The 14,098-nt window shown below is 46.2% G+C and overlaps 1 protein-coding gene across 3 annotated transcripts in view; it reads right to left on the reverse strand.

Annotated features, from left to right (window-relative positions):
- SYK (spleen associated tyrosine kinase) overlaps positions 1-14,098 on the reverse strand; it is a 240,231-nt gene that overhangs the window by 186,585 nt on the left and 39,548 nt on the right. Inside the window, exon 3 of one of the 3 annotated variants that reach the window (XM_030193603.1) lies at positions 3,237-3,343. The exons of 1 other annotated variant lie outside the window; for it this stretch is intronic. The gene's annotated coding sequence lies outside the window, so the exon portion shown is untranslated. Of the gene's footprint in view, positions 1-3,236; positions 3,584-14,098 lie in introns of those variants that run through there. One more of the 3 variants, XM_030193605.1, reaches the window with a different exon arrangement.

Consider the following 14,098-nt stretch of genomic DNA (forward strand, 5'->3'; position numbering starts at 1 on the left):
TACTAACTGTTGAGAATATTCCCAGCATCTCCCTATACAATTGCAACACGCACAAAATCTCTTTACCATGTGTTAGGTGTATTCAAAATTAGTGCAGATGCACTAGAAGAGCACTAATTCACAGGTTTGCTGCTTGTATACTAATCTACACATTATTAGACTCCACATTTTATAGAATATTGCCTAAGTGCGTAATCCACACCTAACAAGTTGCCAGACCTCACGGGAAGAGGGGGCCAGAGCCCTAGGTTGGGGGCACATTTTGAGTGCCGCCCCGCCTCGCCTCCTCATCCCTTGCACTGCCTCGCCTTGCCTCCTTGCCACTTCCCCTCACAAACAAATACCTTTGCTGGCAGGGGTCCCCAACCCCCACCAACCGAAGCCTTCTTCAGCGCCGGTCTCCAGCGCAGCCGCGTTCGCTGCCCTGCTCTTCTTTCTTCTTGCTCCTCCTGTGCACGCTGATGCTCCGGAGCGTCAGCGTGCACAGGAGGAGCAAGAAGAAAGAAGAGCAGGGCAGCGAATCCGGCTGCGCTGGAGACCGGTGCTAAAGAAAGCTTCGGCTGGCGGGGGTTGGGGACCCCCGCCAGCCAAACCAGGGGCCCAAATGAAATTTGCAGGGGCCCAGGCCCCCCGTGGCCCCCATAGCTACACCCCTGGCAGGTACACATCCCAAAATTACCACGGGATGCCTCAGTGCGCCCCGCAGAAAGGGTGAACTTTGCCACTGGGCTCATTTCTCATGGTTGATAGCACCAAACTTCATCCAATATTTCGTATTCTGTACATACATCTTACAGTGATCTCAGTAGATTTATGTTTCCAGATTGCCCTCAAATTAAGGCAACAGTTATTTTTATATCGATTTATATCATTTAACAAAATCTCCTTTATTTAACAATTAAATATACAGCCATAAAGATAAAGAGCAACTTCAAATTTATACATTTATATCAAGAACAATTTTTATATCAAGAACAATTATATCATATTGTTCCAACTCCTCTACTGAAGCTCCTGCCTTAATAAGAGCTCATATCTCTAATTCATGACTCCATCCATTCCTACCCACTACTCTTCCCAACTTATTCCTTGTTCCTTATTCATTGAGATTATGAGATAACTATACTATTGCACTTGAAATAATATATAATAATTAGGTTTGTGTATAACTGTTAAAATGGGGTCTGTATCTCCCAAAATTCCTCCTCTTTGTCTTTTAGTTTATGGGATAGCTACTCCATGTAAAAAAAAAATCCTATGTTTTTCAGAAGCAGTTATTTGATGTTTGATGCTGCTTTTGATTCCTAACTTGTCACTTGCTCGTAACCTCTATCTTGTCTTCCTCTCTTCAATCGTCCCTTTCCCTATGTGTCCTATCTGTCTGTCCTACCCTTATCCCTTATTTGTACTGTCTGTCTGTCCTGATTTAGATTGTAAGCTCTTTAGAGCAGGGACTGTCTTTTCTTCATGCTCAATTGTGAAGCGCTGCATACGACTGGTAGCGCTATAGAAATGATTTATAGTAGTAGTAATAGTAGTAAATTAGAAAACAATAAATGACAAAGAAAAAGAACACTGCATAGTATAATGTTCAAATGCAGTATTACAAACCTTTAGAACCATTAAATATGTTTAGTATATTATCTTTTGTTACTTACTTTTGTGGACTGAATAAGCCACTCTTTAGATGGTTCTTTTTTTTTTTTTTTTACAGATTGAAAAGTGGAATTTTTTTATTTTATGGTTTAGGATGATTATGTTTGAATATTTTTATTTTTAATAATTAATTATATTTGAATACTTTTATAGTTACACTGTGTTATTTGACTGCTGAAATTCATTGGTCTGTTTTATATTATTGTAAACTTCTGGGGAAAACGTTTAGAAAAATTATAAATTGATAAATTAAATTAAGCATGCTAAAATGTCTTGTAAGGCATACCTGATATGGTTATAAAATAATTTTCAACTCTGTCAGCCATGGCTTCCTGCAGGTGCAGAAATAACACCAACCCACTGCTAAGATAACTTTTATACCCAGGTACTTTATTTCAAGTCTGTATTTTTCCCAGTAATTTTTATGAATTACTCATGTAATGGAACGTTCAAAAGAATACCAAGTGAAAAACAAAAGCTACATGGTTAACACCCCGGTTCCTCTGCCATCCAAACTCCCTACCAAAAAGTATATAGTGAAACATTCGATTACTTGTTTTGAAACCTTTTTTTATTGTGCATAATCCAATCTTCCCTGAAAACTTTGGTACTTCTGAATGAATGCAGCATGTGCTATGAAAGGACTCCGAATGTTCTATTTAAAGTTTAATGGCTAATCTAGCATCGTAGGAGCCGCCTGACTTTAACATTGTTTTATTCCATTTGAAAATTTAAAGATGGATGACATAAATTATTGAGACAGACGTGAATGTACAAAATGCTGAAATCTCAGTTTAGATTGCTTTCAAGGCATGAAATGCTGCAATGGCAAAGATCTTAAGATTGTTGTTGTTATCTTTATCTGCCACATTTCACAGAAATTTATAGAAAAAAATAACTGTGCGTGAGTGAAAACTGAAGTGCCCCTGTGAAAGCAAATACTTTATACAATGTAACACAAGATTCCATCGAATCCATAACTTAGACTGCTACAGAACTATTGATTTATGAGTTTTTGAATCAGACACTGTGGCCTTCCTGGTCTTTGTGAGACTAACCTTTGAAAACTTATCAGCCGCAAATCTGCAAACACAAGGTAACCGCTGCAGTTGAGCAATCTGGCTTTTTGTCAAACAGAAAGAAATCTATTTTTCATGAATAAATGTATTTGTTTTAAATGGATTAGGGAGATGGTACGGAATTTGTTCATTTTTTTAAACATAGACAATTGGGGGGAAAAAAACAAACAAGAAAAACGTCTTAATTGTACCTAAAATATATTTTTTTCAATACATTTTACTAGGATTTTAAGATCCTGCTGGCTCTTATGGATTACTGGTTTTCCAGGTAAGATGCGGAAGATTGGTTTAGTTTCACTGGCTTTTTACAGAAACATCTGATTGCTTACTGCTTCTAATGTAGGAACTGTGACAAGAAAGGACTTGTTCTCTGCAAGTTTCTGCCTCTTTTTTCCATACAGATACTGCCTGGAATACGCCCAGTGACTCTGCCAAGGCTTCCGGCAAAGTATTTACTGGCAGCACTGTTTGAAACACTAACACTGGTGCTCTAGCTCTTACCTGCTGCTGAATGTGGGTTTCGGGAAGTTAGTTCCAACCTCTGGAAACACCCTGCTGGTGCAGAGCTGCAGTTTTTTCACAGGCAGAGCAAAGGTAAACAGGAGCGGCTGAGCAGTGGGGAAGGAAGAAAAATATCTTGAAAAAGAGCACCGGCCTTTGACACAACACTGCAGCTAAATCCAAGTACAATCTAAAAAAAAAAGAAAAAGAAAAAGAAAGCTCCCCACCCACTAAGACACCATGCAACCTGGGGCTCCCGAGTAAAGCAAATCCCAGTACTAAAATCAATTAGTAAATGTGACTGCCAATTCCAAACATTTGATGCATTTGCTAGGGTCATGCCATGAAGTTCAAGAGCTATGTGCAATGCCTTGAGCTTGTCAGCGTGGAGCTGAACACTCGCTTCCTCATTTTTTTTGTTGGCCACGGTTACTTCCTTAACGGTTCTCTTGCCACATTATTTCCTTTTTACTGAGAATTGCAAATGCTTGTTCATTCGTATATATTGAGCCGTCCAGTGCAATTTAGCAGATATTTAGAAAGAAACATACCCTGGCTGGTTGAAAATAATGAGGGTCAGTTTTACAGGTTGTATTTTTTGGAGTTAGCTCTTGTCTTTTCATTAGTAGCTCATGGCGAGTTACATTCAGGAACAGTAGGTATTTTCTTATCCCTGGAAGGCTCACTAACTTTGTACTTGAGTCAATGGAGGGTTAACCCCAGATTCTATATTCAAGTTGCACAAAGTGATTTGGGTGCACACCCAATTTGCATGTGCAACTTAATTAACAAGCCAATCAGCACTGAAATCAATTATCAGCATTAATGAGTACTTAAGTATTGCCATACTGGAACAAACCGAAGGTCCATCAAGCCCAGCATCCTGTTTCCAACAGTGGCCAATCCAGGTCACAAGTACCAGGGGGTCCGAGATCTTGTCTCGAAGGGCCCAATTAAACGAGGGCTGGGCAGCAGGAGGGGGTGGGGGGGGGGGTAGCGGGAGCAGCGTCCACGCAGCGTGGGGGAAGGCGTTGCCCTAGGTGATTGGCTGATTTGAAGGGAGAGGCGGTTCAGGTTGGCTAGGGGACTGGCCATTGGAGGAGAGGTATGGTTAGGGGGCGGAGTGAGGCGAGGATAAGGCTGAAGGAAGGTGAAGTGTTCAGGGCGTTCCTGCTGATCCTCGGAGGCGGTTGCAGCATGGCAGGAGAGAGAGAACCGGGAGAGGATGTCGGGGGGCAGAGCTGTCTTTTATGCCAGCGATTCATTAGAGGGGAGCCCTGAGCAAGTGAGTATGGAGGGGGGCGCCAGTGGGCCCTAGGCGATCAAAGGAAATTGCATGGACTGCTATAGCAGTGGAAGCTGCGGGAGTGATGGGAAAAAAACGCGGCATCTTAGCCCGGGCAGGCGCGAAGCGGGGAAGCCTGGAGAGGGGGAGTCGCGGGGGTGGGGGGGGTGGGTATTGATTCGGCTCAGGTGGAGACAGGGGTGCCGCGAGCGTGTTCGGTAGGTGGAGAGGGTCGGCAGACAGAGAGATGCGAGACTGGAGGGAACGTTAGGGCCACCGCGGTTCCGGTGCCAGGAGTTTTCAGTGAGGGGTTCCCCTCCAGCACGGCAGGGGCCAGTACAGGGTGGGGTCTTATCAGTGGGGAGCGTGGCCTTCTTTCGGGTGGCCCCCATGGGCTGCCCAGGCCACTTATCCTTGGGCGGCCCCGTGGTCGGGACCCCCTGCTGTGGGTGATTCGAGGTGGGAGTGCCCAGGGGGAGGGGGCATGGTCACACGTGAGACAGGGTAGGGCACCAGATGGGCTGGTCCTGCTGTTTCCCCCCCCCCCCTTTGTCGTTGCAGGTGCGCAGTGCGGTGGATGGCGGTGGATCCAGGAGGACAGACCGGGTGGAGCAGAATTTGGAGCACCCCTCGACATCAGCGGCTGGAGACTATGCAAGCAGGAGAATGGCGGGTCAGGAGCAGACCTTGCTGAGCACGGCAGCTGCAGCGCAACCGGACGGAGTGGCGGAACATGGTCCAGCGGCAGTATCGATGTCGGTGCCCGGTGCTGGCGAGACAGGAGCGGGTAATATAATGGGCTCTTCTGGGGGGCGGGGCAGAGGCACGCGGCGCAAGCGGAGGGGGAGGGGCAAGCAAGGTAGGGACTCTTCCTCGTCTTCTGTCTTCTCTTCTACATCTACTTCCTCCTCCTCTTCTTCTCGTAGGGGGTGGAGGCGTTGCGGGTGGATTTGGCAACGTCGGCAGGGGAGGGTTCGAAAGGACCACCAGCTTTGGTGGCTTTGTCTGAGCTCTGGGAGCAGGTCCCGCGCTCGTTGCAAAGGAGGATTAGACAGCGGAAGTGCATAGACATATTTCGTTTATTGGAGGGTAGGAGGCGGCAAAAGAGTAAGAAGCGCGACAAGTCGCGGGTCGAGAGTGCGAAGGAGCGCAAGGTCACCAAGACAGTAGTCAACTGGATGTATTCCTTTTTGCGCCTGGCTAGTGTCTGGGGTCGGGGGGACCCGGGTCACTATGGCTTGTTGCTAGCATATGCGGATTCTGTTTTAGACGCGTTTCAGCGCTTTGGCGGTTGGGCTTGGTTGAACTACGACGAAGCCTTTCAAGATAAGATGGAGGAGAACCTGCATATGACTTGGGGGACACAGGATATTAACCCTGTGGCTGGTTCGTATGGCTCCTCGCCCCGCGGCGGCCGGGGGGATGGGACGTGGGGAGCTTCTTCCGGCGGCGGGGATGCGGCCCTTTCGAGCTGTGGGTAGGGGGGAGAGTGGGACAGCGGGGGGGGGGGGGGGGGGCCAACGCACCTGCAGACGTCTGTTTACGGTTTAACAGAGCAGCATGTTTGTTCCCGGACTGCAAGTTTCGGCATGCCTATTCCGCATGCGGGCAGGGGCATGCCGCAGTCAAATGTCCAAAAAAGGAGCAGGGGGTGCTGCAGGGGCCAAGCAGTAGTTTGTTGGAGCGAGCACCAACGCCGGTGCGGGCGATGCGATGCTGCCATAGTTTCATCGATACCCGGCGCGTAGGGTGGCAGAGATGCTGGGGAGGGGTTTTACCGAGGGGTTTCTGATTCCGTACCAGGGACGGGTGGTTTCTAATTGGATTCGGAATTCAGTGTTGGTTTCAATATTGAGAGAGGTGGTGCGCAGGAAATTGGGGGAGGCGCTACGGTTGGGCTGAATTGCTGGACCTTTCGTCGACCCCTTCCCCCTTTTGTCCCTTTATGATCTCCCCGCTGGCGGTGGTTCTGAAGAAAACGCCGGGACAATTCCGCCTCATCCATAACCTTTCCTACCCGGTGGACAGTTCAGTGAATGCAGGCATCCCTAAAGACCGCTGTTTGGTGCAGTATACTTCGTTTGACTGTGCGGTGCAGCTGGTGCGGCAGTGCGGTGTTGGAGTACGATTGGCAGAGGTGGATATTGAGGCGGACTTCTGGCTCCTGCCGCTCCACCCATCTGCGTTCCCATTGCTGGGTTTTCATTTTTACGGAGCCTTTTATTACGATCGATGCTTGCTGATGGGTTGTTCAGTGTCATGTGCCTATTTTGAGCATTTCAGCTCCTTCGTGCATTGGGTGACCGTGCAGAGAATGGGGTTGCATACTTTAGTGCATTATTTGGACGATTTCTTGTTCATCGGGACGGCGGCAGGGGGGAGGAATGCGGTCGGTTGCTGGCAGTCTTTCAGGAGGTGGCAGGGGAATTTGGTATCCCGCTGGCCTTGGACAAAACGGAAGACCCTGTTTCGGTCCTTACTTTCTTGGGCATTGAGATTGATACAGAGCAGATGGTGACTCGGCTGCCGCAGGAGAAGGTCGTGCGGTTGGTGGGAAAGATTTGGGGGTATTGCAGGCCAAAAAGCCCACCTTGGGTGCCATCCAGTCTTTATTGGGCAGTTTAAATTTTGCATGTAGAGTGATCCTGATGGGACGGGCGTTCTCGCGGCACTTGGCAGTGGTGACTTCGGGTGTCTTACAGTCTCATCATCACATCCATTTAACTGAGGGGGTCCATAGTGATTTGCGGATGTGGCTGGAGTTCCTGTCAGGGTTCAACGGTACGTTAGCGCTTTGGAGCATGGAAGTGTCTAATGTGGATCTTGAATTGTTTACAGATGTGGCGGGGGGTTCGGGTTTTGGAGTGTACTGTGTGGGTGCCTGGTGCGCTGCACTGTGGCCGGACAGTTGGGTGGTGTCGGGGATTACAAGGAACATCACATTTTTGGAGCTCTTTCCATTGGTGGTAGGATGTGAGTTGTGGCCTGACTGGCTGCTGAACAAGAGTATATTGGTGTGGTGTGATAACCAAGGAGTGGTGGCAATGGTGAATAAACAGACAGCGCGTTGTTTGATGGTTCACTCCTTGATTTGGGAGTTGGTGCTGAGTTGTTTGCATTTGAATGTGCATTTGCGGGCTCAGCATATACCAGGAATGGAAAATCAAGTTGCTGATGCGCTCTCTCGCTTTCAATTTCAGACCTTCCGGGCACTAGTGCCAGAGGCGGATCAGGTTGGACAGCAGATGCCGGAGCAACTTTGGCGACTCGGAGACCAGAGGTGTGGAAGATGCTGAGGGCCTCGGTAGCGCAGGCTACGTGGTCAGCCTATATCTGCGGTTATGAAAGGGTGACTGGCTTTCTTAGGGGTGAGGGTTGGTTAGAGGGGCGGGCTTCTGACGAGCTGTTAGCGGCTTATATCGCGGCAGCAAAAGAGCAAGGGTGTTCACGCAGTGCGGTTCAGCAGCATTTGGCGGGATTTGCATTTTTCAGTAAGGCCCACCGAGTTCCCGTTTCTTAGTGGATAGTGCCTTAAAGGGATGGGGCAGGTCGGTCCCGGCGGTGGGGGACGGGTGCTGGCCTATTACTCATGGCTCGCTAGTGTGCCTGCTGGAGGTTTTGGAGCAGGTGACTCGGTCAGGTTTCGAAGTGCGGCTCTTTCGAGCAGCTTTTGCTTTGGCCTTCTATGGAGCTTTTCGGGTAGGGGAGTTGGTGGAGCAGCGCTGGTCAGTGGAGGTTTTTTCTGGCCTGTTGTGCGAGCATGTCTGCATACAGCACGGGGTGCTGCGTGTCAAGCTGTTATGGTCAAAAACGGATCAGAGAGGGGTAGGGCGCACGATAGTCTTGTCCGGGGTTCCAGGCATGGCCTACTGTCCGGTGTCTTTGTTGGAAGACTATTTCATGGTTCAGCCGGTGGACCCCTTACCCCTATTTGTGCATGTGGATGGTGGGGTGTTAATGAGATATCAGTTTGCAGCAGTGCTTTGCCGGTGTCTCGTTTCTGTGGGTGAAAATCCGAGTCATTTCGGTACTCACTCGTTCAGAATTGGGGCAGCAACTAGTGCAAGTCAGCGGGCCTGTGGGCGGTGGCCATCAGAAATATTGGCAGGTGGGCTTCTGGGGCTTATCGGAGTTATATCAGGCCTTCTTGAAGGGTGGGGAGATTAGATATGCAATGCCTTCACTTGTGGATGCTTATCTGTGTGCAGCGGCTGTTTGCCTGGTTGTCGCTAGGGGGGGGGGGTGCTCTGGTTTGGCTGGGAGGTCATGCTTGTCAATTCTTGGTCAGCCTTCCCCTGTTGTAGATGCTGGTGGATCGTCATATTCAGTATGGATTGTCGGCCATTCCTTAGTCCACTGAGCCGGCGCTAGAGCGGCGAGGCGTCCTGGAGGGATCCACTTGGGATTGGCGTGGCGAAGGATCCGAATTTCATGGCTGGATGAGCGCAGACGTCGGCACCCTCAGCTGTTGTTGCTGCACTTAGGGGGCAACGATGTCGATAGGTGGACGGGCAAGCAGCTCATCGACACGGTGAAAGAGGACTTGTGCTTGGTAATGAACTGGTTCTCTTCTACCCAAGTAGTGTGGTCCGATATTATCCCTCAGCCGGCTTGCCTCCCAGCCCATAGGTGATGCCGGGTTTGAGCAAGGTGAACCGGCAGTTTGGCGTGTGGGTCATGGCCGGGGGGGGGGGGGGGGTCCAAATTAAGCATGACTGGGTGGACACGAGCTGTGCGGGTCTATTTGCACGGGATCGGGCACATTTGTCTGAAGTGGGCTTGGATTTGTTTTTGCTGGATATTAAGGACTGTTTAGAGCACTGGCAGGGGACTGGGTCTGGGTAGGCCGCAGCATGCTTGGGGGGGAGGGGGGCCTGCGCAGATGCGTAGGCCTCCTCTCTGTGGTTTTTAAAAAAAAAACCCGAGCTACCGCTTCTTGATGTAAGTAAATCCTCCCTTTTTTTTTGCTATATAATCTGTAGTTTTATTACACGATATGCTCTGGTGTAAAATACTATCGATGGTTTTATTCTGTCTTCCGCTTTCAGGATATAGATTTTGCTTCTTTTATTCACTTGTATTATTATAGGTTTTTTTTTTAACTGTCATTTTTGACTGATTTGTGGCTTATATGTACACATTTTTAGTCTCCTCTTGTGTGTGTGTACTTGTATCGTTTGTTATGGAGGGGACTGGGGGTGGGGGGTGGAAATTGGTTAGGGGGAAATTGACCTAGATGGTAATTATCCAGGGGGTAATTGGTGGGTGGGAACTGTCCGGTGGGAATTATCTAGGTGGGAACTCACCAAACATGCCCATTATATCCATCTTTTCATTTAGTGCAACATATTCTAACTCGTCCATATTACTACCTAGGCTTCTGGCATTTCTATACAGGCTTTTCAAACAATGTTTGTTGTTCCTATTTACAATTTGAAAATCTGTCTGATCTTTACTAAAAGACATCTGGGTGCCGATGTACAAAAGTCCCCAGAAACAACCGTTTACTATTTCCACATTGGTAAAAATTGCCAAGGTGGAAATAGCAAGCAATTCTCAAGAGAAATCACATGCAACTGTGCTGCATTGACTTTTAGCATGGAGCTTGGTAGAGAAAGTGCTAGGCACATGCATAGAGCAGTCAAACGGTAAGTGTGGCTGCTATGTGCATGCCTTAAACCCCAGTAAAATCCTTTGTAGATGTTCCTAACTAACATCCACACATGTCATCATTATAAAGTCTGCCTTAGCAAGAGTATTGATCCATTTTGAGCATTGGCAGGAGAGCCAGGATGATCCAGACAGCTAGAGCTCTCCCCCTCCTGCCTACCCCAGCTGTCATGCCATTTAAAAAACAAAACAACTTCTGCTTAGAACAAAGAGGCGAGGGGGGGGGGACTTCAGGGACATCCAAAACTGCACCCAGGTGTAAAGCAGGCAAACTGAGAAGAGAGTTTCATATAATCACTGCTTTCTTCCAGAGCCCTGTGTAGCTTTTTTTGCTTTCTTCCAGAGCAGTGTGTAGCTTTTTTTGCAAGGACAGTCCCTTCTGGGGGGGGGAAGGGGGAGTGACAAGGAATACCTGCAGACAACCTGTAACAACTGGCTGACCGAACAGCACACAAGTATTTCAAAGGAAGTCCAGTTAGGCTGTGAAATTCTTTTTCTAAAGGATATGGCCAAATTTAAGAGCACGGATGGGGTTTAAAAAGGTTTCTAAAGCACACACACCTACCCTTCCAAGTACAAACACCCAACAAGGCCTGGCTTTGCCAGTTACAGCCTGAGCAGCTGTGCAATTGCTCAGGATAATCTGCCTTCTCATGTTTAAGAATCAGGAGGGGAGGGAGGTTCACCCTCCAGGCATTTCAGCTCTGCAACAGCTGATTGAAGATTGGGCTCTCATTCCCCCACCCTACCATCGCTTGCTTTTAGGGAAAGATTAAGCCCGGTTCTGGCTCCAGTTGCTGTTCTGTTCCTGCTCCTGCCACTGCGTCCCCAACGGGAGATGAGCTCCTTTAGGCTCTTGTCTGTGCTGCACGCTCTTCCTGCCATTATGCTAACACAGCTCCTGACTTCCAGTAAAAGGTAGGGACTGCATTTTGTGCATCGCTCGTAAATGGCTGTGCATCCTTCGGAATGCACATTTAAATACTAATCAACTCGTTTGAATAAATTTGCATATGATTCCCATTGGCTGCCACCGTGAACAGAAAAGAGCCCGCAGAACCCCTTTGTACATGTCTCGCAGAATACCATGCTCGCTAAACCAGCTTGAACCAGTCTAAATCACATGTTGCTGCCCCAGTGAGTTTTGTGCATTGGGGCCCTGGTCTACTATGGTCCCTATTGCAACCTCGCTATTGGGATGCCCTATCTTCCCTGTTTTGGTGATATCTTTTAAAGATACCTTGTTCCAAAACATGTACTTTTGGGTGACTGTCAGTCTCCATGCAGTTTCTAATTTAAAAGCTGCTCTATCTCCTTTTTAAATGTTGATGACAGCAGCCTGGTTCCACCCTGGTTAAGGTGGAGCCCATATTTATGGAATAGGCTCCCCCTTCCCCAGAATGTTGCCCAGTTCCTAACAAATCTAAAACCTTCTTCCCTGCACCATCGCCTCATCCACTCATTGAGACCCCAGAACTCTGCTTGTCTCTTGGGTCCTGCACGTGGAATAGGGAACACTTCTGAAAATGCTATCCTGGAGGTTCTGGATTTCAGCTTTCTACCTAAGAGTCTACATTTGGCTTCCAGAATCTCCCTCTTACATTTTCCTATGTCTCTGGTACCCACATGTACCACGACATAAGAACCTCACTTTATAGGTTCTGTCTGATAAAAATGAATCAGTCCATCTCAGAACCTTATCCATCAACCTGACTAACCTACATTCCTCTAATAGGGTGGATTTTTCCACCTTATCAAATGATGCAGACAGGTCAATGGAAATCGGAAGAACTTTCTTTCTCTTATCCCTCCAGTAATATACTTCGTCCAACAAAGCCACTAACATTGATTCAGTACCTGAGTCCTTTCTAAAGCCAGACAGACCCTTATTCAATCTCTATAATACCCATAACTACTTTTCATACCCTGTTGCCCATATTTATTACAGTTTTATCCATCTAAAACACCAGAAATACCCAAATAATCAGACCATGGAAAATTACCAGTATTGTTTACCCAAAACTTAAATCCCTCTCACTCCTCATTTACAAAACTGGGATCCAATAAATGGCTGCCTTGATGTGTAGCAGACTGTATCAGCTGGTATAAACCACCCATACTTAAAACTGATGAGAAAAAAGGAAGTGGAGGAGTAGCCTTATGGTTACTGCAGTGACTTGAGAGCCATGGGAACTGGATTAAATTCCCACTGCAGCTCCTTGTGACTACGGGCAAGTCACTTAACCCTCTATTGCCCCAGATACAAAATAAGTATCTGTATGTAATACCTAAGCTACTTTGATTGTAACCTCAGAAAGGCAGTATATCAAAACCCATCCCCCCTTGTAAAACATACTCAGCTCCTCCCACTCCAATCTAGGAGGGGAAAAACAGCAGTATGAGGCTTCCCAAATTTCAGACCTTCAACTATTCCAACATTTAAAATAATCCTTCATCCTTCCCCCATATGAACTACATGCCAATATTTAAAACCCTTAGGGCAATGGAAGACTTTCATTGGGCCCTCACTATTCTTCAACCATGTTTCAGTGATAAACAAACAGCACATCTAACCTAGAATGTTCAATCATATTATGAAACAGATGCCATTTCCCCACCACAGATCATATATTCAACAACATATATGTCAATGATCAGTCACTATGATTACCAAGACAACTAGATGGTACTTGAACATATCTATATGAGGTTTTCTGAACTGTATCCATATGAGTGTTATTAACACCTGCACAGTGAGCACAACACTCTTGGCCAATAATACTTTCAATATTATACTCCCAGATATATCCAAACCAACTACATCCCAATATCTCTTCCCAAAATTACCTCCCTAAAATGTCCCACAGTACTAACAATATAAGACAACAAATCCCCACCATCACATATCACACCAAACCAATAACAAACAATATAAACTAATGTCTTCATGAAAGGCTAACAAATGGAGAGGCCTTCCCCTTTGGCATACTTCTTCAGTGCAATACCTGAGGTGCAGTATCTCAGAAGCTGCCTCTCTAAAATTATTGATGATACATTGATCTCCTTCTGTTTATGCAAATTGGTGCTCAACATTATTAGATATATTTTTATTATTTTATTTGTTGTCTTTACATTACATCAGCACTTGTGACTGCGTATATCAGTGTTATGATTTTTTTTATTCAGCATTGAAGAGTTTTCACATCTCTAAACACAATAAAGAAAATCAAGGCAATAAAGCTCAACATCATTTACAGTATGTATCCCACATTGATTATAACAAGCCCTCAAAAAAAAAAGAAAGAAAACTAAAAAGGAAACAAAGCAGGGCTAGAAACCAGATTTATTTTTTAGGAGGAACATAATTGGCAATTTGGATACTGTTAGCAGTAGAACGCAACAATATTTCCTTAATATATATTCTTAATAAAATATCTGGTGACAGTAAATTAATCTTAGAAAAATGTAATAAACAAAGGGCCCTTTTTACTAAACCACGTTAGCAATTCTCAGTGTGGCAGTGCTGAAAAAGCCCATTCACTTTGAATGGACTTCGTCAGCAATGCTATGCGGGAATAGCTAGCATGGTTTGGCAAAAGAGGTCCAAAGATTGTTATAATTTTAATGTATATTTGAAATGTATATATGTGCATACTTAAGTTATATATTCCTTTATTCAATTAATATATTGACCCTTAGGTTGAGCATAGCTTGTGTATGTTTTATACTCTACATACAAGCTCGTTAGATATAATAACATGGATTTACCATACAGGTTTTTCTCTCTTTTAAACACTTCTATATTGATATGTCTTTCCAATGGAAACATTAATTTATGGACACACATTCTCTCGCTGTGTCAAAATAGGGAGTGGGAGAACCCCAAAATTAAACAAACGTTCACTTA

The sequence above is a fragment of the Microcaecilia unicolor genome, chromosome 2 (genome assembly GCF_901765095.1).
Source record: "Microcaecilia unicolor chromosome 2, aMicUni1.1, whole genome shotgun sequence".
NCBI classification, from domain to species: domain Eukaryota; kingdom Metazoa; phylum Chordata; class Amphibia; order Gymnophiona; family Siphonopidae; genus Microcaecilia; species Microcaecilia unicolor.